Genomic DNA, 27458 nt, shown 5'->3' on the forward strand with positions numbered 1-27458 from the left:
TCAGGCATGCAAGGCAAGTGCTCTACCACTGAGCTACCTTCCCAGCCCCATAGTTATTTATTTCTAAACACGACTCTAATAGCCCAGCAAATAGGAGGAAAGAATGGACGAATGGGGCTATATCAAATAAAAATGTTTCTGTACATCAAAAAGGAACAATGATCAGAATCAAGAGACAGCCCACAGAAAGGAGGCAAATCTTGCCAGCTATTCAGCAGATAAAAGAATTCATATCCAGAATATATGAAGAGCTTCTCTGAAATACCAACAAAATTATTGCTTCCCCCATTACCTGTCACCACCATATACCCACAAATCAGTTTACAATAGAAGCTGGACCCACACTGTAGCTTCTAATAATCCATTTACAAATCATTTGCTTTTCATTTCTGCAACTGTGCACCCTGCTAAATTAAAATTTTAGTGACTTAAAATTAGAGATGCTTCACTAGAAGATACAAGGGTCCACTGAATTAGAAACTAAAAATGCCATTTAACGTGCTTGTATCTTTTTAAAGCCACTCCGTAAACAGGAAAAAACGCTTTAAGCTATTGGCTTGAATAGACAACTCTGTCTATAGAGAGTAATAATGATTAGGGGCAAGAAAGAATATGAATGGGACAAAGAGGATCTCTTGGGACACCTTTCATATTACTATGTTGATACATGCTATGTGAAACTATATCGCCTTCTTTAGGACAGTGCCTCAATTTTGTAATTTGTCTCCTAATTGCCTCTGTTTCTGATTTCATATGTGTATGGTAAGCCATAGATATATATATATATATAGGCTTTATTGCTTATTTCACTGTAAGGAATGACAACAACAGCTTTATAAAACTAGGACCACAGAAGCCAAGAGTGGATGGATACTTCCTTTTTAATGCTCCTGCAGCTTGGGTCTCTTCTCTAGACTCAAATAATAGACTTTGAAGGTGAGCTAGTAGGATCAAAGTTCAAGGTCAGTTTAGCCAACAAAATCAATGAGACCCTATCTCAGAAAACAAACCAGAGCTGGGAAGGTGGCTCAGTGGTAGAGCACTTGCCTTGCATGCTTGAGGTCCTGGGTTCGATTCCTCGGCACCACATAAGCAAAAAGAAAAAAGCAGGAGGGGCTGGGAAGGTGGCTCAGTGGTAGAGTGCTTGCCTTGCATGCATGAGGCCCTGGGTTCGATTCCTCAGCACCACATAAGCAAAAAGAAAAAAGCCGGAAGTGGCGCTGTGGCTCAAGTGGTAGAGTGCTAGCCTTGAGCTGAAGAGCTGAGGGTCAGTGCCCAGGCCCAGAGTTCAGGCCCACGACTGGACCCCCCCCCCAAAAAAAAAAGAAAAGAAAAAACCAACCAGAGCCAAGCCCAGCAGCTCAGTGCTATAATCCTTGGTGCATCAGAGGTAGATTGGGGCATTGCGGTTTGATGTTGTCCAGGGCAGAAACTTTGGCAAAATTCAGACTCAACCATTAGCTGATGTGGCACATGCCCACATCCCAGCTATGAGAGAAGCACAATGATGTGATGGGCCATGCTAGCACTGGCCTGTTACCTCTGGCATGCAGGAAAGCACTGTGGGAGGATCAGTTTAGGCTGGCCTCAGCATGAAGGAAGACTCTATTTCCAAAACCAGCCAAGACAAAAAGTATTGGCAGGGAGGTTCAAGTGGTAGAGTGCCTGCCATAGAAAGTATGAGGCCCTGAATTCAAATTCCAGTACACTCATAAGGAAAGGGGGCTTGGACCATATGGCTATTTGTCCCAGCTTCACAGAAGGTGGAGGTAGGAGGATCATGGACTTAAGTTGGTCTAGGCAAAAGCATGAGTCCCTGTGTGAAAAGCAAACTAAAGCAAAGACACATGGGATTTCTAGTTAATAAGCACATGATAAGCCTATTAATTGGGTTCAAACCCCAAAACTGCAAAAACAAACAAATAAACAAAAAACATAGACTTTGACCTGGGAGCCAATTTTGCCAAAAAGAGAAAAGAGTGATGGTAACAACGTCCAGTTCCTAAGGCTGGTGTTGCCAGTCCCATCTCCAGTGGTATCCAACATGTAGTACCAACCACATCGACTGTCAACATGTGGTATCTGACGCCAAGGGGCATCAGGCTCAGGGTCCACACAGACCTGTTTGGGGTTGCTTTTTCATCACTGTGACCAAAAGGCCTGAGAGAACCACTTGGAGGAGGAAGGTTTTCAGTTGGCTCATGGTTTTTCAGAGGTCATGACAGGGACAATTTAGTGGAGAAGGGTAATATAGTTTACCTTATGGTAGCCAGCAAGCTTAGCAAAGGAAGAATACTGTGTCCATGCTGGATGAGATAATCTCCTTTTCCTGATCTTTGTCATGGTCATTACTGCTTTCATTTGGCATGCTGGGGTGAATGATCAGAGCTAACCTATCACCCCAGGACTGGGCTTTTGGCCTAAAACTCTGGTTTCAGTGCTTTCCCCTTACTCGTCCCTGTTTTAGAGAACCAAACCAGAGACTTAAAAAGGTTTTTACTATTGTACTAACATTACTTATGAATTATATATGCAGGCTGCATATAAGATCCCTCTGCAGCCAGCCTACAGAGGGATCTTTGGTTTCCTTCTACCCTATCTCAATAGCTGGGGTCTCAGAAATCCCTCCTGCAGATCCATTCGTTATTTGTTAGACCAGTCCTAATTTGGACTATGAATTTAAATAGACCAACTTCATGTGGCTTACCATGTGCTGGGTGTGGTTGTGGGTACTGAGGACACAGCTTGGACAACGTCTGGGCTTTAGTGGCGCTTCCTTTCTAATGATTTCTGTCCTTGCATGCCAGCAAGTCCCAGATGCTCCCTCCTGTCGGTGTGTCTACGTTTGGTATCATTTCCTCCCCACTGGTCTAGCTTGCTGCCATCTGTACCCTGAGTCTGAAAGTATAGTAGCAAATCTAAACAGATCTATTAAAGAATTTGGGCAGACATCTGATTTGATACTTTCATATAATTGGTGTACTAAATACATGCTTTCTTTCATGGAATAAAATTCAAAGTTTCAAAGTAGTCAGTGGGGGAAGAACCTCTTGTTGGTACAGGAGATTGTAGGATGGATGGAGTGTGTGTATGTGTTACGAACTCAGGATTTTGTGCATTGCTAAGCAAGTACTCCTTTACCTAATACAAGGTTTTTTTTTTTTGTCGGTCATGAGGCTTGAACTCTGGGCTTGGGCATTGTCTCTCATTCTTCAGCTCAAGGCAACCACTCTACCACTTTAGCTACAGTACCACTTCCAGTTTTCTGGTGGTTAATTGGAGATAAGAGTCTCACGGACTTTCCTGCCTGGGCTGGCTTTGAACCATGATCTTCAGATCTCAGATTCCTGAGTAGTTAGGATTACAGGCATGAGCCACCAGCGCCTGGCCCAAGGCTATTCTTTAAGTCTCAACTCTTAGCCCTGAACACTGTCCTTGGAGATGATCTTAGTGATCATGTCACCTGCTTACCTTACAGGACAAAGACTAATGGCCCATTTCCACTGCTTTCTCTCATTTAGGAGAACATGCTTCTTCTTCCTACGCCATTTAGTTCAATAAGCACATACTCAATGCCCAAATTAAGTTTAATAAATGTTAGAAAGTTAAAAAATGACAAAAATACTCAAACAGGAGCATGAAGCTAAATAATCAAATCACTAGGCTTCTTTGAACACAACTGAAAAAAAAGTTCTCTCAAACTTACTTAAGAAAAAAATGTAAGTCTTTGGCTAATATGTCTGAAAAGACAGATCTTGTCTGCTTCAGGCATGGCTGGACAAAGAGTCAAATGACACTATGTGTCCTTTTCTGTTTGACAAGACTTTTTACCATGTCTTCCCTTCCCCACGCCCCTGTCTCTTTGTGTCTCTCTGTTTTATGCCAATTTTTCCTCTTTTTCATTTTTTTCACTTTTCCTCCTTGTTTTCCCTTTTTAATGAGGCAATTTTCTTGGAAAATGCTCTATTTTGGCAAAAACATCCACCAGTAGCTTGGATCTATGGTAAAGTATGGCAATCTCAATGAAAAGATGAAAATGTAACTTCACCCTCAGAGTTCTAGAACAGCTACCAATGCTAACTGTGATTTGCCTTGCTTGGCTCCTGGAAGCAATCCTGACTCCAATGGACATTTAGTAATAAACGACCGCCCCGGATGATGTGCCCATTCTTGTGGAAGGGGAATTGGTATCTTGGCACTGACAGTCCCACTAGGAACAGAGGAATATTTCATTAAGAGAGAGAGCTTCAAGACATTCAAAGAGCTTCAAGGCATTCATTCTCTTGGGTATAAAGGAACAGAAGATTATTGTAGTTAGATATGATACTTGTATCATGGAATTGTATACTCAAAATGGTAAAAAATAGAAAAGATAAATTGTCTAAAATATTTAAATTTTACTCCAGCAACATTGCTAACATATATACAAATTTAGAACATACATCTTCTAAGTATGTGGACCATTAGTGTTCAGAGGCCTTGGTGTGACCTGTGGCTTTACCTCCCACCCCCCAATCATTCCCCTTGTGCTAGAGAGCACCAAGTTGCTCTGGCCTTCAAGTGTCACCCAATGGCCCACTTTGGAGGGTCCGGTTGTGGGGCCAGAACTCTGGGCCTGGGCGCTGTCCCTCAGCTCTTCAGCTCAAGGCTAGCACTCTACCACTTGAGTCACAGCTCCACTTTCGGCTTTTTTTTAATCTGCTTATGTGGTGCTAAGGAATCGAACCCAGGGCCTCATGTATGCAAGGCAAAGGCTCTACCACTGAGCCACCTTCCCAGCCCGCCCAGTGGGCCACTTTGGAAATGGATTGTCTTTCTTAATTTTTTTTTGGTAGGTTATAGAGCTTGAACTTAGAGCCAGAGCGCTGCCTCTGAGCTCCTTTGCTCAAGTCTAGCTTCTGCCACTTTGAGCCACAGTGCCACTTCTGGTTTTCTGGTGGTTAGATGCAAATAAGAGTCTCACAGGGACTTTTCAGCCCAAGCTAGCTTCGAACTCAGATCTCAGCCTCCTGAGTAGTTAGGATTACAGGTGTGAGCCACCGGTGCCTGGCTGGAAATCGGTTGTCTTAATGTTTCTTCCTTTCTCACACATCCCGTGCATTTTGCATTTCCACCATTTTCAGAACTCTAGTTCTGCTTAGCTATATTCTTTTTTTTTTTTGGTCATGGGGCCTGAACTCTGGGCCTGGGCACTGTCCCTCAGCTCTTCAGCTCAAGGTGAGCGCTCTACCACTTGAGCTACAGCACCACTTCCTTAGCTATATTTTTCAAGAAGCTGCTTTGTTATTTTCCAACTTAGGCATCCCCCTCCACCACCACCCCCCCCGCTTTATTTCTCTGGCACTTGCCAACTGTCTTCAAATCATTTTTCTCCCTTTTTTTTTAACTCTTTCTCCCATTTGTTCCTCTAATTTCTTCACTGTTGTCCATCTCCCTCTCTCTGTATTTCTTTTGTGACTACCAAGAAGAGTGGCAGGTTTACCAGAGGAGGAAGGCAATACAACTGTATTTTTAAATTGTTTCATTATGAATGAGAATGTTATTGCAAAAAACTATTTTTATTGGGCTGACCCAATAAAAGGAACACTATTTAATGCATTACTTCTGTAGGGGGGAGAAAGAATCTCTGAATTGGGTGTAGTAGCATATACCCATAATCCTAGTATTTGGGAAACTGAAGTAGGAGGATTACAGACTTGAGGTCAGGGTTGGCAGCATAGTGAAATCTTAACAACAACAGTAATGATGGTGATGATGATGATGATAATGTCTAAATTCCAAGAAGTGGGTTTTTTTTGTTTATTAATTGACTTTATGTAACTTGTTTTAAATATGTTTCTGTTTTTTTTTCTTGCTTTTTGCTTTTTTAATTCAGGGCCTCATGTTCACTTGATTTGTTTGTCAGGCTGGTGTTCTACTACTTGACCTATGCCTCTAGCCTGGCTTTTGCTGGTTATATTTGGAGAGGGGTTTCAAGGACTTTTCCATCTGGGCTTGTTTCAAACCTAGATCCTCCATATCTCAGCCTCCTAAATAGCTAAGATTATTAGAGTGATCTATTGTGGCTGTAAATATATGCATGTCTTTTAAAGTGCTGTATTAGAGCTGGGAAGGTGGCTCAGTGGTAGAGTGCTTGCCTTGCATGCATGAGGCCCTGGGTTCAATTCCTCAGTATCACATAAATAGAAAAGGCCGGAAGTGGCGCAGTGGCTCAAATGGTAGAGCACTAGCCTTGAGGTGAAGAGCTGAGGGACAGCACCCAGGCTGAGTTCAGGCCCCACCACTGACAAAAATAAAAACGAAATTTGTTCTTTAAAAAAAATAAATAAATAAAGTGCTGTATTATAATTGTCCCATTAGTCCATTTCTTATGTTGTTGTTTGGTCTGCCTTCCTTCCTTCCCTCCTTCCTTCCCTTCCCCCCCCGCCCCTCCCCCACACCCCAAGTGCTGAGAATTGGACCCCAGGTCTGGTGATTGCTCAGTATATACTGTATCATTGAATTACACTGTCCAGTCTGTCTTCTGTTATAATCTCAAAAACCAAAGGAAAATTATAGAACTAAATTTCCCTTCTGTAGAAAAGATAGCAGAGGGCTGGGAAGGTGGCTTAGTGGTAGAGTGCTTGCCTTGTATGCATGTGGCCCTGGGTTCAATTCCTCAGCACCATATAAGCAAAAAGAAAAAAGCCGGAAGTGGCACTGTGGCTCAAGTGGTAGAGCTCTAGCCTTGAGCTGAAGAGCTGAGGGACAGTGCTCAAGCCCAGAGTTCAGGCCCCATGACCAGACCCCCCCAAAAAAAAAGAAAAGATAACAGATTCTTTGTTGTTGTTTTTCTTTTTTTAAAAAAAATTTCCTTTCACATGAAAAATACAATACTGGAAAGAATTGGTATGGTAACAGTCTCTATTGTCAGAGTTATTTCTTGTTTACAATAATGCAAGAAAACAAGATTCTAAAGCCTGGCACTGGTGGTTCACGCCTGTAATCCTAGCTACCCAGGAGGCTAAGATCTGAGGATCGAGGTTCAAAGCCAGCCCAGGCAGGAAAGATAAGATCTTATCTCCAATAAACCACTAGGAAACCGGAAATGGCGCTGTAGCTCAAGTGGTAGAGCTGAAGAGCACAGGGACAGTGCCCAGGCCCAGAGTTCAAACCCCAAGACCGACAAAAAAGAAAGAAAGAAGAAAGAAAATAAGATTCTAAATTCTATTAACATTCAGCTTACAGGACATGAGGACTGCACATCAATAATGGCCTGTTCTGTGAGATTGTGTGGTTGTAGGTTACCCTTATTCCTGTCATAGGAAGGTGGTGGCATACAGAAAGGCATGGCAGGAAGAAGCTGGTCAGCCCTGTTGGGAGGAGCTGTGCAGGAAGAAACAATGCCAAACGTTCATTTCCTGCAGGGCATTCATTCCTTAAGCAATTTCTATGAAGCTTTGAAATATCTATAAGCTTTAGCCTGCCCACGTGATAAGCCACAACAATGAAAACCAATATAATAAAGAGCAGAAGCTCTGTAAAAACGCAGGGTGGGAGTTTTTTTTTTAAAAGATGGGACCTCAGGAAATATCTCAGCAGAAAGGATTTTATATTTTGATTTTTAATCACTATTTTTTCTAAATAAGCTGCCATAGAAAAGGGTGTGAGTTTGTTTAGCTCCCACTTCCTGTGTAAGTCATTTGGGATGGATGTGCAGTACAGATATGAAATCATTTGGAAAAAACCAAACAAAAAGAAAATGTTATTATGAAAAATTAAGCATGAATTTTTCCACATAGTGTTTTGAAAGGAAAGTCAGTATGGAAAGATGAGAAGTCACGTCAGTAATGTAGGACACTTTGGTTCCTGCATCTAATCTCCCTCCAAAAGAGAGCTCAGCCTTGAGAAAAGTCTCTAGACACGAGCAGGCCGTGAACTTAAACAAATGCCTCCTCACTGCACAAGCCGCCATTCCCTGAGAAACAGCTGATTAAGCTCCAGGTGTTTACAGACTTGATCATGTTTGAATCCCACCCTTTAATTAACTCCTTCCTATATGCTTTACAAAACTCGGTAGCCCTGGAAGACATCCCACATGGAGGTGTGACTTGCTTCTTATGTCACTATGGAAAAACTGATGGACCTCGATCTGTCAAACACACTGACCAAAATTCATGATTGTTGCCAGACCACGCCACATGATGTTGAGCTGATTTACACCGTGGCTGTTAGAACTGGGAAAAGAAAAGGAAGATGAGTGGTTTACTCTTTCTGCACTTCTTCTCAGTCTCCTTGCAATACAGCCAATAGAAGACAAAAATGTTTTCATATAGAAATGTTTATAGTTCATATCAGTTCATATAAACATTCAAAGAAGAGAAAGAAAACTACCAGTCTGGCATAAATAAGATTAGATTCTCCCACAGACACTGGTTTGGAAGTTCCCCCACCCCTCAAAAGAAAAGCCTGATGAAATTGCAACCATCTTAAGTGGTATAAACACAAAGCATTATATTAAAATGTAGTTGTCAGAGTTTTATAACCATAATTAGTATAAGAGCCCTCAAAATAATCTTGCCTGGGGCTGAGCAAGCTGGTATGTGTCTACAGTCCCGGTTACTGAGGAGGCAGAGAGGAGAGGATCAAGGCCCAAGACCAACTCAGACAAAAACTCAAGACCAGGTCTGACAAACAAGCTAAAAGAGCAGAATTCAGGGTGAGGTTCAAGTGGTGTGAGTTCAGTCCCCAGTGTCAGAAAAATCTTATCTGGAATCTTTGGTGCAATTTGGAATCAATTGATTGTACCTTGGCCATCCTCAGGAATAATTACACTTTATCTTAGTAGTAGCACCTCATGACCCCAACTTCTTTCATGTTTATGCCACCTGAAAACTAAGACTCTTTCAAAAACATGCCTTGTCTCCCTCTTTGGTTTGTTCTGGTATCCTTGTCTTCACATGGTTATTATTGCTTATTCTGAAACTTTAAGAAAGACATAAACTATCATATCCAAGCTCTAAATACATTTCTATCTTAGAGCTGTGAACTCTAAAAATAACATTTTAGTACTAAGTACTTTTATTCAACAATAAAACTTTCGAGCAAGTTGAAAGTGTGTATGTGATAGAGACATACACACATAGATTTTTATTCTGTTTTGAACTTTTAGGATATAAATTGATTGAAACGTCTCTTAACTGTACTTGAAGCACAAACTAAGGAAATGTGAATAACATAGTGATGACAGACACACTAATGTCCTGGGTAGTACTTGGGCACCAAATCATTTGTTTCTTTAATTCATGGTGACCTATTTTGTATTTAAAACATTTTTTAATGAGCTACTTAGAAAGTAAAGGTATGGAGGATCATAGTGCCAGGGACATCCAAGCAAAAAGTTTCCAAGAACCTATCTCAACTGAAAAACTGGTATGCATCTGTAATCCCAGCTATGGTGGGAAGTATAAATAGGTCCAGCCCAGGCTGGCCTGGGCAAAAATGGAACCCTACAAACAGTTAAGGAACAGCAGCACCCAGGCCCTGAGTTCAAGCCCCAAGACAGTATAGGAGAAGAAAGGAAGAGAGGAGGAGGAGGAGAAACTATAGAACTATGTTCTGATAATGACAACTTGTTGTACCTTTTTCATGGGGGTTATTGCAAGGGTGAAATAATAAAATGTGATAAAGTAACCAAAGCACTGAGACCAGTGCCCTGAATATATTCAATGTTTAATTCTTAGTAACGCTTAATGTGATTATGATTAAGGTCATTAGATATTTGATAAGATGGCAATGTTTCCTCCCTCCTCACTCTATTTTTGCCTCTCTATTGGCCAAAAGAAAGAGTGGTGTAAAATGCAGTTAGATAGAAAGGGATGTCTTGGTGACATAGGAACATTACTTAAGTAAATGCTTCTGCCCAGATCTTCCCATCTGCGTAGTGTCTGCAAGAAAGAGACTGATCTGTAATTCACAACCTGGATATTTAACAGGAAACAATATTCAATCTTTATTTTTTCTGATGGGTTTAGGCCTTTGACAAGTTGTGCTAGTGAAAAATGTGCACTGCCAGGATCAACATTATAAATAAAAAGAACTGCTTAGCCAAAAAAAAAAAGTGGAGCCTTATAATAAAAAAGCAAAAAGGGCCAGAGACATAGCTTAATCAGTAGAATACCTCCTAATAAGCAAAAATCCCTGAGCTCAAAACCCAGTTTCCCTCCCCTTCCAGAAATGATTCTTTATGATCAATTTGTTGGTGGGTCGTACTGGTCTTAGGGCTAGAATTTAAGGCCTGGGTGCTGTCCCTGACCTCTTTGTGCTCAAGGCTAACACTCTACCACTTGAGCCACACCACCACTTCTGGCTTTTTTTGAGTAATTCATTGGAGATAAGAGTTTCATGGACTTTCCTGCCAGAGCTGGCTTTGAACCATGATCTTCAGATCTCAACCTCCTGAGTAGCTAGGATTATAGGCATGAGCCACCAGTGCCTGGCTATCTTTATAGTCTTATAGGAAAACTAACATCTTACCCACCTGTTTCTTTATTCCCAATGAAATTCATAGAATACAAAAACCATAGATGGTAAAAAGTAAAGTAATAAAAAAATAAACCTATGAGCCGGGCACTGGTGGCTCATGCCTATAATCCTAGCTACTCAGGAGGCTGAGATCTGAGGATTGCGGTTTAAAGCCAGCCCAGGCAGGAACGTCCATGAGACTCTTATCTCTAATAAACCACCAGAAAACCAGAAGTGGTGCAGTGGATAAAGCTATAGAGCACTTGCCTTGAGCTGAAGAGTACAGGGCCAGCACTCAAGCCCAGAGTTCAAGCCCCATGACTGACAAAAAATAAATAAGTAAATAAATAACCTATGAACTAGTAAACATGTATTTAATTTTTTTCTAAGACAGAGTGATAGGATGTAGCACAATTCATCCTAAAGTTTACAAATCTCCTGTCTTAGTCTCCCTGCTGAAGTTCAGGAAGTTCAGGTGTGTACCTTATTTGGTTAAATTATTTTATGATAATTAGCTTGAAAGAATTAGCTGTTTTTAAAAAAAGATCTACAACCTTCTAGAGCTAATATATTCTATTTTTCCCCTTGATTTTTTTATAAGAGCAATCATGTTGAAATGAATACTAATATAGGTTAGAACACGTCACAATAGTATGTGGTTATTTAAGTGCAATACTGTAATGACTTGTGGACAATGGAATGACCTGTAATAAGAAATATTGTGCTAAGAAATAATTATAGTAAAATTATAACTAAAGTAAAGCAAATATGTATTTAAAAATATATTTTAAAAAATCTGTCTGAGATATTCTTAAAACTCTATCCCCAAATATACCGATAGCACAGAGAAAATTTTCATAGATAGAAAGTACAATTAATATAATAGTAGTAGCCAGGCTAATATGGTAGCTCACTTCTGTAATCTTAGGTGATCAAAAGGCTGAGACCTGAGGATCATTATTAGAAGCTAGCAAGCTGGGGAGGGAAAGTCTATAAAAGACTTATATCCACTAGTCACCAAAAGGCCAAAGTGGAACTGTGGTTCGAGTGGTAGAAGGCTAGCCTTGAGCAAAAAAAAGCTCAGGAATAGAACCCAGACCTTTAGTTCAAGTCTCAGGACTGGCACACAAAAAATTTAAAAACAATGAAAAACCAATATTGACCAGGCACAGTGATTCACACCTATAATGTGAAGACGAAGGTAGGAAAGTTGATAGTCTGAGGCCATCCAAAGCTGCATAGTAGGACCCTGTTTCAAAAAAAAAATTTTTTTTAGTGCTGGTTCTGGGGCTTAAACTTAGGGCCTGGGTGCTGTTCCTGGGCTGTTTTATCTGGGCTGGCTTCAAACTGCCATTCTCAGATCTCAGCCTCCTAACTTGCTAGGATTACAGGTGTAAGCACCAAGCTAAAAATAAATAAATTTTTAAAAAAGAAGAAAGGAATGAAGAAAGGCAGGAAAGAATGAGGGAGGAAGGAAAGGAAGGAAGAGAGGAGAGGCGGGGAAGGAGGGAAAAAAGAAAACTTAATTGAGGGAAGAAGGTATGGAGGGAGGGGGAAATGGAGGGAAAAGGAAGGGAAGAAAGGCAGGAAGGTAAAGAGGGAGCGAGAAAGGAAAAGGAAAGGAGGAAATAAGGGGAAGAAGATAGAAGGAAAGAAAGAAGGAAAAGAGGAAGAGAAAGGGAGGGAGGGAAAGAGGAATGGAGGAAAGAAGGGAAAAACAAAAATTGCAAGTGTAAAAATTCCATGACAGAACAATCACAGATACTTTGAAATCTATAAGCCTTCTTGACAATATTAGCATTAGGTCAGATGATTATTAATCATGAACACATTGGATTTCTTCTCATTCCAACCCATGATAATTAGTATTCAACTCATTTCCTTCCTTGTTTCTCAACTCCTCTCTTCATCCCTAACAATTCCACAGAGGAGTCAGAACATCTCAGCACAGTGTATGCTAAATAAAAGAACCCAGCTCTGTTTACTGTCTTTTCTTTTGACATGCAGAAGCCTACATCTTTTAATTTTAACATTGACTTTATTCAATGTTTAAAGGTCAAAAATGGTACTTTTTCTATGTTGAATTATTGAGGAGATGCTGGCAGCCAAAAGCTCTCTATGGACTGGACGGTCAGCCAAGTATTCATTTCTCAAAGCAAATGTCATTTACACAATAGTTTTGTTGTGGACTCAGAACCAAGTTCCTTTTAACAATAGCACAGCGGTAAACTCCTCCTCACTAGGCTTTCTGCTCTGGACTTCTGGTTTTAGTCAGGCGTTTGAGAAGTCATTTAATATTGCTTTTATTAGCTCTGTCTTATCCCAAATTCTTATAGGAACTCAGCTGATGGATGCAAGTTATTTTCCTGCCTTACCTCTGATAATTACTTAGCTCTGAGGATGAATATCAATTCCACAGTCCTGTCTGGTATCTGATTCATAAATCAAAATGCTCACAGAGTTTACTTGTTTGCGGGGGGGGGGGTGTAGGGAGAGGAGATAAAATTCTTTGTGATTAGTTCCTATATTTTTCTTTTCTATGTTTTGTAAAGACTTTATAAAGAGACATTATTTTTAAGAAAGACATAAACAGAAACGAAAAGGAAGGAAGGGAAGAAAGAAAGGAAGAAGGGAAGAAAGGAAGGAAAGGAAGGAAGGAAGGAAGGAAGGAAGGAAGGAAGGAAGGAAGGAAGGAAGGAAAGGAAAGGAAAGGAAAGGAGGGAGGGAAAGGAGGGAGGGAAAGAAAGAGGCATGCCAAGGAAAATCTGTGTGTGTGTGTGTGTGTGTGTGTGTGTTTGTGAAATTTCTGATCTACTAATCTGTCACACAGTGCAGAAAGAATTTTACCTATTAGACATATACAAACCCATCTTTTAGAAGGATGAAAATGTCACCCACCTGTCTCTCACACTGAGCTCCACTGTAGTTTGAACAATTTGACTTTGAAATGTATAGAGAGAGAGGCAATATCAAGCCCAAATTTGTGTTGTTTGGTGTCCACATGATTTAAATGGAAACTAAGCAGCTCTCCAATGGACTTGTGGTTCCCAGCTGCGCCTCTCACTGACACAATCTTCCTCATCCCTGGAGGCACTTGATTATGACACCCTCATGCTGGGTAAGAAGAAACCCGAGACACCATATGATTAAGACAGGCTAGGCTGATGTTATTTATTATTCTCTTCATCTTGTACATGAACAAAACTAATTTCAGAAATAAGGAATTACAGTGAAGTTAGCCATAGACACATATCTCTTATATAGCCTATTAATATTATGTCAACTCCATTTTTAGTTTCTAATTATTATTTTTAAACCCTAACTTTAACCATATATTTTCCTTTCTTCCTTCTTTCCTTTCTTTCCTCCTTTTCCTTTTTTCTGTTTCTTCATTTCTTTTGCTCCTTTCTCTTCCTCCCCCTCCCTCTCCCTCTTCCTCTTCTCCTCTCCTCTTTCTTTCTTTCCTCCCTCCCTCCCTTCCTTTTCTTTCTCTCTCTTCTTCCCTTCCTCCCTTCCTCCCTCTCTCCCTTCCTTCTTTCCTTCCTTTCTTGTATACCAAGCCAATTTAGGTACTAAAGAACACAAATGGGTAAGTCTTAGGTCTCACACCCCATGAAAGAGTCCAGACAAGTAAATTTTTTTTTAAAGTATGATACTTGCTATAAAATAAATCTTATGGAGTCTAAGGAATGAGGATTTGGGCTGTGTCATGGGGAAAACTTTCCAAATGTGATGATTGAGCTGACTCTTGAAAGAGAAGCAGGCGTCTATTAGATGATATCACACAGAAACATTTGAGGCCAAAGGAAGAGCAAACATAAAACACAGGTTTCAAAGAAAATCTTGATAAATTCAGGAAAATGAAGTCATTTGGTTTAATTGTACCAGAGACCAAAGAGGAGGACCAGAGACTCATTTACTTACCAGTTCATTTGATGGGTTATCTAATGACTTGTTATCTTAGAAGAATTAGGGATACAATGATGTATACGATTGCAACATTTGTTACAGAGTGAAGTTCAATAGGGAGATGCAGAGAGGAAAGGAGGTAATAAAGTGTGGTGAAGGGTTATGATCAAATAAATACAAGGGGTGAAGGAGCTCAGAGAAGGACATAGAGGTAGATGCGTGTTTGGTGAAATTTCTGATGTGTTGTCCACTTCTACCTCAGATTGTAGTGTTACTCACAGACATGCTTCTTTTCAGACATATATTTATCCAGAGCTTCATTGGTAAATTATACAAACACTAGTAAACTGGGTCTGGCGTGGACCAATGTGCTGACAAGTCCAGTTCCAGTATTATCCATGGGTTGAGAGGCACTTTGTTGGGATTTATTCACAGCTCAGGTTCTGCTTCTCCTCGACCATACTTCCTCCATAGGGAACTCCTTAGTAAATATCTTAGAATTTTCTTTGTTCTGCAGATTATGATGGATTCTTGGGGGCCATTCTAAGTAAATTAGATTTTGTGGTATAATCAACTGGAGCCAAAGGAATCTTTTAGCAGGGGAATAATTTGATTTTAAGAATAAAAGTACAATCAGAGTCAATGAGATTGATTCAAACATTGTTATAATAATCTAAGCAAGGAGTGTTTGGACTCTAAGTAAAGACAGTGTCCACTGGTAGAGAGGAAGAGGTTGACTACACTGTGTATTTAATGGACAATAATGGAAGGATTTGGTGATGGATTATAGGTGTGGGCATGGTAAAATCATCTAGATCTCCTAGATCTTAGGCTTGACACAAAGCGAATATTTTGGTTCCACTAATCAAGATAGAAAATGCAGAAGATAATCAGGGTCACCAATGAATATGACCAGTTCATTTTTGCACATGTTGCATTTCAAGTGAACCTTGGCACATAGCCGAATAGAAGAAGGTGAAGACCAGAGATACAGGCTGACAACCATCAGTATATCTGTGGTAAATGCATTCATGGGAGTGAACTCAGAGGTTACTGCTCTGCTCTGAAATGATTTGGTCTCCATATTACCTTCCAAAACACTTCCTAACTATGCCATGTGGTATGCTATGAGGGGTAATCATTACAGACAGTGGTAGGATTGCTTGTACTCCCCACTCCCTTACCATCCTGCCCCATTCCCCGTGAAATTTTTGTTTGCCTACCTTTTTTTGGTCTGTAGCTTGTGCTTATCTAATTTAAGCTTTTCTTTTCTTCTTCTTCCTCTTCTTCCTCCTCCTCCTCTTCTTCTTCCTCTTCCTCCTCCTCCTCCTCTTCCTCCTCCTCTTCTTCCTCCTCCTCCTCCACCTCCTCCTCCTCCACCTCCTCCTCCTCTTCCTCCTCCTCCTTCTTCTTCTTCTTGTCAGTCTTGCCTGGGCACTGTCCCTAAACTCTTCAGCTTAAGGCTAGCACTCTACCACTTGAGCCACAGTGCCACTTTTGGCTTTTTCTGCTTATGTGCTGCTGAGGATTCAAACCCAGGGCTCCATGCATGCAAGGCAAACACTCTATCACTTAGCCACCTTCCCAGTCCACCTTTCTTCTCTTTTTAACCAAATGAGAAACTTGCAATTCAAAGAGATTACATGATTTGCTCAATGCCATGTTCCTCATAATGATATTTCTAGGACTATGGCTCATTGCTCTACTGCAGTAAAACACAGTTCTCCAAGCAACACATTTCAAGCTGACATTTCTCAAGTTCCAACAGATACATGAAAGAAATGCTCAACATCCCTAATCATCAGATAAATACAAATTAATACCAGATTGAGATATCAATCACTTCACACTTCATTATAGAAAAGGTAATGATAACAAATGTTGGTGAGGATGGGGGGTAGAGGCAAGCCTGTTGGTATGGGGTATAAATGTAGTGCAGTCATTGTGGAAAACAGACTGGATGTTATCAAGTAAACTAAAAAATCAAATTACCAAGTGATCCAGCAATCCTTCTTCTGTATTTATGTCCAAAATAACTTAAATCTACTTGTTGACAAGATATGTGCCCCTCTTATGTTTACTAAAGCATTATTCACAATAACCAACCTAAATGTCTGTCAGTGAATGAATGAGTTGAAGAATGCATAAATGGAGAAAACATAATATGTGTACATGATGCAAGGTATAAAGCTTTAAAAAGAAGGAAATTCTATCATTAGCTACAATATGGATGAACCTGGAAGACATTACCCAAAGTAAAATATACTAGGCACAGAAAGACAGTATATATACTACTACATTATCTTTATAAAAAGATGAAACACATTGAAAAAAAGAATAGAATGAAAGTGTGCACCATCTTAATGATAACAATAATATTTTTTTAAATTAAGAACACTTCTTATTGGATATCCTAGATATAGTCTTAATGCATTATGTTTCTTTCCATCTTATTCATCCTTTTATGTTTTCTTAGAATTCTAAAACTTTTATTGTCTTCAAGTTCACTGACTTGATTCTCAGCCCTTTCCAATTTTGCTTATATTTCCTTTTAACTTTTAGAAATCCTATTCCTTCTTCCTAAAGCAATCTTTTATTGTATCAGATGGTTCCCATTTTAACATGCAATGTTGCTTTTGTAAACATTTTAAGAGAAAATACACATAGTATAAAGTTTCCTCTCTTAAATGCACATTTCCGTGGGTTTTGTGTGTTCAGAACTGTGCAACCTGTGCCACTACCTATTTCCAGACCATTTTCATCATCCCGGAAGGAAACCCCACACTCATTCTCCATTACTTCCTGTCTCCTCACGCCTCAGCTTTGGCAATCACCAGCTCATCCTTCCCATGCATTTGCCTAGATACATGTCACTTAGCAGAATAATTAAATATGTACTATTTTGTGTCTGACTTATTTCACCTAGTATAAGGTTTTTATAGTTAACCTATGTTGTAGCATGCATTATCTATGTAACACTTGTCCCTTTTTATTGCTGAATAATATATTCTTGTGTGAATATACCACATTTGTTTCTCCATCATGAGTTAATGGATTTTTATGCTATTTTAATTCTTTTGTTATTATGAACAACACTGATCTGCATATTTGTGTAAATGTTACTGTGCACATGTGTCTTAATTTCTCTTGAGTGACTATCTAAGAATAGAATTGCTGGGCAAAAGGGTGCTTTTATGTTAAAATTTTGTGGAACTGCCAGAGTGTCTTCCACAGTGATGTACCTTTGTGCATCCCTCCTAGGAAATGTATGAGTCTTCTAATTTTTCTATGTTCTCAATAATGATTTTTTTATTGTGTGTTTTTTAAAATGACCATTCTACTGGGTGAAAGTGCTATCTCACTATGGCTTTGATTTGCAGTCAAGAGACAAATAAGTTGAGTATCTTTTTATATGTTTATCTCCCATGTGCAAATTTTCTTTAAAACAATGTGTATACAGATCATTTTTAAATTGGATTATCTACAAATCCCTTATCTCATAATTTGCAAGAGTTTCCTCTTTTCCTGAAAAATGTTTAATCTTTGCCAACAGCAATTGAGTTTTTCTTTATTATTTTTGCTTTTGGTGTCATATTCAAGAAACAGCTGCTTAAGCTGAGGTCATATTTATGCCCATATTATCCTTTGTTTTACAGTTTTAGCTCTTACAGTTAGATTTTGTGTTACAGTTTGCATATGGTGCATATATATTGTCATGTATTTTTTTAATCTTGTTGAAAACCCAGTAGTTTTTCATTACCTGGCATTGGGAAATTTTTCTAAAGTTTAAACATTTTTATTTTGACTATTTATAATAGCCACATGTAATGAGTAAAGTCATTTAACTGTATTCCTTTGATTAATCTTCTTTGATATGTTTGTGAGGTTTTTCATCTAGAGGATGCCCATCTCTTTATTTTTATAACCATCCTGTTCACAGACAGAGTATACAGTAAATTTCAAGACTACTTAAGGGTGTCTGTACAAATATTAAGTTCAGTCAACTAGACAAGGGAAAATTTAAACAGTTGCCACAGTTACTATAATCAATTAGAATTTTAGGTGTCTGTGAGATAAGAGTTGCAGCCAGATGTGGGAAGGCCAAAATGTAACCATTTTGCCAAACACATTTAAAGCTTTACTACACTGAATTAAATGTCGCATAACTCTTTCTTCTGTATGGTTTACTCCAAACCCCACATCTACACAGAACTATGAGTTTACGTCATGAGATAAATATAGGAATAAGGCTGTAAATGTCTGTCTCCAGAAGTAAAACCTGGATTAGCTGGGATTTCATGAAGTCCTTTAGTAGTATACTGAGGAGATACATGGAATTTTGCCTTGGGAAAAAGTATTTTATTCATGGAGTGACCAATATGTGTGGAAGGGAGGGGAAAAATTTCTAATAAAAATATATTTACAGACTCTGAGCTATTCTTATTTAAAAATAGGTAATATTTCCAGGAGGAAATGTGCAGTTTGTTTCCCTGTTGTTTTTCTATTGTCCCCAGATTTCATCTAACAAAGAATCAAATGGAAGGAAAGGTGGGTAAGTGGGTGGGTCTAGAAAGGAAGGTTGCCAGAGATGGGAGAAAGATAAAATAGGGCCTTTCAAGTTGAATTTTGTTTTTCAGGTTTCGCTAATCGCCGTTGACAGTGCCTGGCTCAGTCCTCAAAAGCAGATTGGAACTGGTAAGCAAGCGAGAAGCATGGGAGGACAGTTTGTTTTGAGAGAAAGGAACAGCTGTTCCTCTTGAGTCCCTAGCACATAGGGAGCCTCTCCATTACCCCTGTGTTCCTAGATGGTATTGCTTACATCCCTAATGTCCCGTTGACTGTTCCAATTCTGTAAGTCAGTTTGACCAGATACTGTATTTTTTTAAAGAGATGCTTCATAGCAATGACACTGTTGGTTATTAATGTCCTGTCCAAGTCTGAAAGCTCTTTTAACATCTCATAGTTTTACTTGCAGTTTGTTTACATCTGCACATTAGCTCTCCTGGCAAGAAACCTGACTCTTGCCGATGATATTATCTTAGAGGAATGTAGGGCTAGGCTCCAGGGTAGTTTTTCTGAGAATCAACGATCTGACCACATATAATAAAGCCAGATAATTAGCAGCCATGTAACATCGAAAAGGGCAATAATTTAGATATACAATTTAAAAATAGAAGCTCAGGGAAAAGATGATCATTATATTTCTATCTTCATATTCTCGTGTTCTTTGTTTTAGCTTTGAACAGATTGCTCCCCCAGTTTCCAATTCTGAACTCACCTTTAACCCAAGAAACATTTTACCCAGCTCCACTGAGAAAAATTATAAGGACAAAAGCATAACACCATGAATTCTGCAATGCTTTTTTTAAAAATTAAAACTGGGAAGTGGTGCTGTGGCTGAAGCAGTAGAACACTTGCCTTGAGCTGAAGAGCTGAGGGACAGTGCCCAGGCCCAGAGTTCAAGCCCCATAACTGACAAAAACAAAAAACAAAAATAAAAATAAAAATTGTACTTACTCAAAAAAACATATTTATATGCCATTGAGGACAGAGTGTAAGTATCAGTGAGAGCCATCTTATGATTCAGGGTGCATATAAGCATGTTTGCTGGACTATGAGTCCTCCTGTAATAAGTTTAAAGCTCCTCAGAGGTCACAGGCTCATCATTAGGTTTGAATCTAATCTTTGTCTTTTATCTCTTATCTGTCAATTTGGGAAGCAGTTCTATTATATGACATCACTGTCTATACAGAAATTGTGTATTCTTTCTATTTGGCTCAAATAGGACATAATATAATGAACAAGAGCCTGGACTTGAATTCAGGGGAGGGCTGTTTTATTACCTATAACTCTTTGAGGATCTCACAACTTTGAGATAATTTTACATTTTGCAAGAATCAAGTACAGGGCTGAAGAGATATACTTCTTCAGATCAACTTAGCAGATAGTGTGTGGATCAGATTAGAATATATAGCATGCGGTCTTCTTTTTTTTTTTGGGTCTGGTCATGGGGCCTGAACTCTGGGCCTGGGTGCTGTCCCTCAGCTTTTCAGCTCAAGGCTAGCGCTCTACCACTTGAGTCACAGTGCCACTTCTGGCTTTTTTCTTTTTGCTTATGTGGTGCTGAGGAATTGAACCCAGGGCCTCATGCATGCAAGGCAAGCGTTCTACCACTGAGCCACCTTCCCAGCCCCATAGCATGCAGTCTTATAAATAATTGTGGTTGGCCACTCAATATTTTCATTTGGCCTGAGTAAATACCAAGCTCTCCACAATCACAGTGGAGCATGGACAGGCAGGGAAGATCTGCACAAGGCTGGGAGAAGTGCCCTATGTTTAGGATTTATTTCTGCCATTAGCCAGGCACCCAGTGGCCCATACCTATAATTCTAGCTGCTCAGGAGGCAGAGATCTAAAGAATTACAATTTGAAGCCAGTCCAGGCAGAAAAATCTATGTCTCCATTTCTAATATAACCAGCAAAAAGCCAGAATGGAGAAGTGGCTTAAGTGGTGGAGTACCAGTCTAACAAGTGTGAAGCACCAAGTTCCATCCCTAGGACTTCCCAAAATGCACCCCCCCTTAAACATTTATGTCTACCATTTTAATGAATTATCTAACCTCCGCCTTTTATGAGTAGAGACATGGACCAAAGTCTCAGGGGTTTCACTGTTTGTAGAGGAGCTCTCTGCTTTTCTTTTTTTTTCCCCCTAAGTGAAATTGGATTGCAGAATTCAACATATAAACCAAATATTAAAATATATACAGTTTCCCATGTTTTTTTCCCTTTTTTTTTTTAGTTCTGGGGCTTGAACTCAGGACCTGCACATTGTCCTTGAGCCTGTCTGTACTCAAGACAAGCACTGTACCATTTGAGCCACAGTGCCACTTCCTGCTTTTTCGTTTATGTGGTACTGAGGAATCAAACCCAGGGCTTCATGCATGCTAGGCAAGCACTCTGTCTCTAAGTCAAATTCCCAGGGCCATCCCATGGAGTTTTAAACATGCAGTGAATATACATGAGGCCCTAGGCATATAGTTTGGAAACTGCTGATGTCATTCAGGTTTGCTATCCAGCTGTATATAAGGATGTCCAATTATTAACTTTAAACAAGAGATGCTCCTGCTTGAGTATTGCTGTTATCTGTGCAGGGTATTTTGCCCCCATGGGTTGTGTTCACTCAGGAAATCAAACCTTAGATCAGAACTTGGAGTTGAAAGGAAATCCAAGCGATTTCTATTTCCTCAAGGAAGAGTTGCATCAAGCAATGGTGACCTAATTTAAAGCCCTTCTTCATGCTAGTCGGGTTTTTTCCTCTCTCTCTCTCCCTAATTGGGCCAGGAAATCTATTACCTACAGCACCCCCCTCTGTAGATCAGAACTGGAAATCACACTTCCCAAGAATTTTCCCTTTTACTTGCCTTTTATGTCCCTCACTGGGTAGAGTTCCACACTTCTGTCAGGATGCTTCTCCTTGGCACATTCAGAATAGGGATGGGAGTCTCTCCGGATGGGAACTTTTTAGGTCATCAGATGTCTGAGTGCTCCTTGCAGAGTCCCTGCCAGGTGTTGCCAGGCTTTGCTTGTCCAGTTCCTGTGTCCACTGCCTCTGCCAGCTCCACATTGCTCTTTGCCAGCCATAGGAGAGAAAGCCATTTTTCTTTGCCCAAAAGAGTGATTTTCAAACATTTATTCCATTTACTGATTTAAAATATGACTAGAGTCTCAATATCACCAAATGTATCTGTCTTATGAGGGGTTTCCATTATAGCATGTTCCAGATTGTATGCTTTACGACTACTCCAGAGGAAGCCTGGATCTGAAAGATTCATCTTTGCCCAATGCCAAACAATGGATACACAAAGACAGTTGGCCTTGGATGACTGACTGACCAAAGGAATTGGGAGTTCTTTAAATAAGGAAAGACCTAATTTCATCATTGTTTTTGAAGGGAGCCATTATAAAGTTGGTAATTCAACATGTCCCTTCATTTATCTACTGTGTCATACCAGACTCCAGCAGGGCCCTGCATTTGGGAGCTTTTAGCAATTTTGTTCTGAAACTATACTGGGTTTATATCCAAGGCACAGACTGTATTGTCATCTATAGCTGCTCCCCTTTGCAGCTGTGCACAGAACTGAGGGGAGCTGAGGCTTGAGGCTGACATAGAACAGCCACAATTCTCATCATGAACAGTTATTGATGAGAAACCTAGAAACTGACTATCTGGTTCTAATTCTGATCGTATCACTGTTAGCTTTGTGGCCCTGAGCAAGTTACCATACCTTTACATATAAAAGGAATGTTTCCTAATGTGAGGCTTTAATGAGTTCATGTTCTAAAGCTCTTAGAGCCAGGCATAGTGTAAGCATTTGGGAAGTATTGACTCTTACGTGCTCATCCTGGTATAATGGAAAGAGTCTCAATTTTGAGTTAGGCAAGCCAAGGTTTTAATTCAGGCTCTGTTTTTTTTCCTATACTTTCTTCAAACTTGTTTGGTCTTGTGTAAAATGTAGATAATAACATAGTAGTGGAACAAAATGGTATTTAAACTATTACGGACTACAGTGTTCTGATTTTTGGTACTCAAAAGTTTAGATGATGAGTTTATTCTGAATAAAATGAGAGTTTTTGAGCCAACACGGTAGCATGGGACAGTAGTTCTAGTGACTTAGGAAGCTGAGATGATAGGAATGCTTGAGCCCAGTTGATTCCAGAGTAGCCTGGCAATTTAAGAAGACTTATCTACAGGAAAAAAAAGAAGAAGAAGAAGCAGAGAAAAATCCCTAAGGCTGAGTATGCATGTAACTTTTTGTTGTTGTTGTTGGTTGTGGGGCTTGAACTCTGGGCTTGGGTGCTGTCCCTCAGCTCTTCAGCTCAAGGCAAGCACTCTACCACAAGAGCTACAATGCCACTTCCTGTTTTCTAGTGGTTTATTGGAGATGAGAGTCTCATGGACTTTCCTGCCTGGGCTGGGTTTGAACCATGATGCTCAGATCTCAGCTTCCTAAGTAGCTAGGATTACAGGCGTGAGACACTGGTGCCAGGCTTGTATGTAACTTATCTAGGAAAAAAAATATGGGTCTAGGGATGTAACAAACACAATTCTCAGCACAGGGGAAAAATAGGAAGGGAGGAGGGAGGGAGGGAGGGAGTGAAGAGAGATTTGAGCACCTTTGGAAGAAATGAAGATGGTCACCAAAGTAGTCAAGAGACTAGGGCGCTATTGGGACAACAGTCTTTGTATCCAATATTCAGTTGTCTTATTACATGGCATCAGAGTGGACCTTTTCTTCGCTTTTCCCCTAAATTAAATATTTGCTCATTACACAAGCAGTCATCTGTGGGTGATCCTTTGGGGACTGAACGAACTGGGGTGACGCAATGTAAGGTCATATCAGAAGGTGATGCCACCAGTGAGAAAGCACGGGGAGGTGAAGGCCACGTGGAGCATCTGACTGACCTGTGCAGAAGAAACAGAAGATGAAGCAATACAGAAATGTGGAGACAAGGGAGAAGTAGACGATTTCTCACCAGCATGTGAGATGGGATGGCCAACTTGTACTTTGCACTGGTCTTTTTAAAAAAAAAGTTATCTTTTTTTTTTTGTCAGTTGTGGGGCTTGAAACTGGACCTGGGCGCTGTCACTGAGCTCTTCAGCTCAAGGCGAGCACTCTACCACTTGAGCCACAGCTCCACTTTCTCAGTGCTTATTGGAGATAAGAGTCTTATGGCGTTTCCTGCCCGGGCTGGCTTTGAACTGCGATTCTCAGATCTCAGCCTCCTGAGTAGCTAGGATTTCAGGCATGAGCCACCGGCGCCTGGCTTACATGATCTTTAAGTAGTTGTTCAAAGAGGGGTCACTTTGCACTGATCTTAAGGGATTAAAAAACTGGAGTCAGTTGATGAACCTGTGTACTCTGCCATTTGAGTTACAGAGCAGGATTCTTCTGACAACGTGAGTGATGTAAAGTCCTAGCACAGAGGAATCATTTGATGAGTAACATCATTCACCTTGTTCATTCATATATTATTCAAAGAAGTACTTATCTTAACCGGGCAAGCTGGGTAAAGAGCAGCTGGCATATGTGGGAGCAATGGAGCATACCATGCTGGAGGCTTCCCTGGGGCCCTTGGCTATTTCCCCCACCTCCACCAGCCACCAGCGTTTCTGGACTAGAAAGTATACTCAAAGGAACTGCCTGCACTTCCAGGAGAGCAGGGCTGAGTCCCTAGGGGAGCATAGATAGCCTTCTAAGGTTATTAAACATTATTTTTTCTAAGCCATGTTCAAGAATGCTTGCAGACTGAATGATTACTAAATTTATTTCATTAGTCAACTTGGTTAAGGTAAGAGTGACAAGCAAGTGTTCTAAAAACATGCAGTTATTTCACTCAAGATCTATTTTCCAGTAAGTGATTACCAAGATAGCTGGAGCACAAGAATAGGTAATGGCTTTGTTTTCCCAAGATGTAGTCATTGCGATTATTTTTAGATGAAAAAAAAAATTGAAGCCAGAAACACCACTCATGATTATGTTACTCTGATTCTACAAGTCATTGTTTTGTGAAATTAATGCAACGATGAAAACATTAACAATCACATTTTGTGAGAAAACCAGAAGTCAAAAAATGAAAATAAAATATGACCGGAGTGCTATTTCCTGATAGCATTGAATGTTTTTCCATTTTGTAGCTTATGTGTTCTCTTTTCCTAGCCTCTCTCCTAGTGTCCTGCTTTTTTTTTATTTTTTTTTGTCAGTTGTGGGGTCTGAACTCTGAGCCTGGGTGCTGTCGCTCAGCTCTTCAGTTCAAGGTTAGCGCTCTACCACTTGAGCCACAGCGCCACTTCTGGCTTTTTCTGCTTATGTGGTGCTGAGGAATCGAACCCAGGGCCTCATGAATGAGAGGCAAGCACTCTTCCACTGAGCCACCTTCCCAGCCATAGTCTCCTGCTTTTATCCTGCCTTGCCAGTCTTTTAAATCCGCTCCTGGCCTCTCTTCACAAAACATTCCTAATGGCTCTCCCTTCCTTTGCCTCTGACTTCCTACACTGAGTTTTGCATTGCTACAACCACTTAGAATTCCTCATCTCTCTTCAATTCTAGTTTATCTTGAGATGTGTCTCACTATTTCCAAAAGTTGTTTTGTACAGTGCAATAATTTTACATTATGGAAACAACATGGCAGATAAATTATGTACTTATCACCACGGAGCGTTTCTCCTGACATTTTCAATGCTTCCTTCTCACGGATTAATCTTAGGGAACATGAAGTTTCTCATCTTGATTTATTTCAAATAATATTTACATCTGGACCATTAGTGAAGTTGCAGTATAGCCCTCAAAAAATATTCAAGGCTGGAAATCACTACTTCTCTGTGAAGTTAGGATTGTTTATTATAATTTAATGATTGCAAGTAATCAGAGTTACAGTTTTCTTCAGCATGCATATTAGAGTACAGTTTTTCAGTGCTTATGTTTCTGTGATATTTTTGATAGTTTTTGATATTTTTTCTTCAGGATAATATCCCCAAAGGAAAATTACTGAAATAAAATGTATAATCACCTTTATGGATTTAAATGGCACATATTTTCAAATTGCTTCCAAGAGTTGAACCAATTTATATCACCAGAAGAATTGAAGATGCCAACTTCTCTAAACCGTCACCAGGGTTATTTTCTAATTTATTTGATTTTTATGTTAATGAGATAGGATATTAGGTCACTTTTTTGTATTTTAGTCTGAATTATTTTAAGCATACAGAAAAGTATGCTTAAGAAAAATATATAATGCACGGTTCCTATCAAATCTGAACAAATTTCCATATTTTGTTCACTTTGTAAAAGTATTAATGTATTTTCTCTTTTCTCTCCAGAGACAACTTGATATTTGTCATTCCTATGCATTCTCACTTCTAAGTGTTTTCATTGTTTGTTACATCTTTGTTTACTAATAAAGTTGAATATTTTTTTCCATAGCACACTTAATATAAAAGTATTGAGGTTCTAGACTCAGGTAGAATTCATTGAATTCTTTTGAATTCTTTGAATTGCTCTGAATCTTTGTGCCTCAGTTTTCTCATGTATAAAATGAGGATAGTAACAGTTTCTACTATTTGTCATAAAGAGAGAATAGGTCAGTGTATATGAAATTCTTGGCATAGTGCTCAATGCTTCTAATTTTATTTTTTTCTACTTTCTTATGTGAATTACTATCCCTTGTCCTTCATAGAAGGATGAGATTATCTAAATTTATGAAGTGTGTTTCAAACATGATCACAGTTATTCTTGAAATGGCTGTATGAGATAGTACTGTCATGATCCTATTTAATACCAGCAGTAAGCCAGTAGTGCACAGAGCTGTGCCCAAACCCAAGTTTTTTGTGCCAGCATTTAAGCTTCACATTTATTTCTTACAGCTCCATCAACTTGAATTTAAAGAATCATTCCATGGTCTGTGAGGAGATTTTGGTATTGTGCTTTAACACAGACATGACAGGTGGATCCCAACCGCTCTCCTAATTATTTTCTTTATTTTTGTCTGATATTAACTATAAAAAATCTTCACTGATTCTGTGAAATAAGTAGCCTCCTGAAGTCAATAAGCAATGTTATTATTAGTAATGTGGATACTTTCACTGTTAAAATGTTGGCCTTTCATCAAGTCATTTTCTTTTTTGGCTTTAAAAAAAAATAAGACTAAGTAAAGATCTTAAGCAATTTCTTCAGCTAAGTTTTACTTCATTAATACACTAATCCTAAAATTTCTAACTAAAAGAGCCTCTTAATTTGGAATATTTATTAACGGTTAAGGCTAAGGATTTACCATTTATAAAAATTTAACTTTAAAAGAAAAATACCAGGGCTGGGAAGGTGGCTCAGTGGTAGAGCACTTGCCTTGAATGCGTGAGGCCCTGGGTTTGATTCCTCAGCATCACATAAGGAAAAAGAAAAAAGCCGGAAGTGGCGCTGTGGCTCAAGTGGTAGAGTGCTAGCCTTGAGCTGAAGAGCTGAGGGACAGCGCCCAGGCCCAGAGTTCAGGCT

General features: G+C 39.6%; 1 long non-coding RNA gene across 2 annotated transcripts in view; it reads left to right on the forward strand.

Moving 5' to 3' along the window:
* Positions 1–27458, forward strand: part of LOC105998175 — a 44191-nt gene that overhangs the window by 10353 nt on the left and 6380 nt on the right. For both annotated transcript variants that reach the window (XR_001175674.1, XR_001175675.1), the window contains exon 2: positions 19050–19107. This is a non-coding gene — a long non-coding RNA (uncharacterized LOC105998175). The remainder of the gene's footprint in view (positions 1–19049; positions 19108–27458) is intronic.

The sequence above is a fragment of the Dipodomys ordii genome, unplaced genomic scaffold (genome assembly GCF_000151885.1).
Source record: "Dipodomys ordii isolate 6190 unplaced genomic scaffold, Dord_2.0 Scaffold157, whole genome shotgun sequence".
Taxonomy (NCBI): Eukaryota; Metazoa; Chordata; class Mammalia; order Rodentia; family Heteromyidae; genus Dipodomys; species Dipodomys ordii.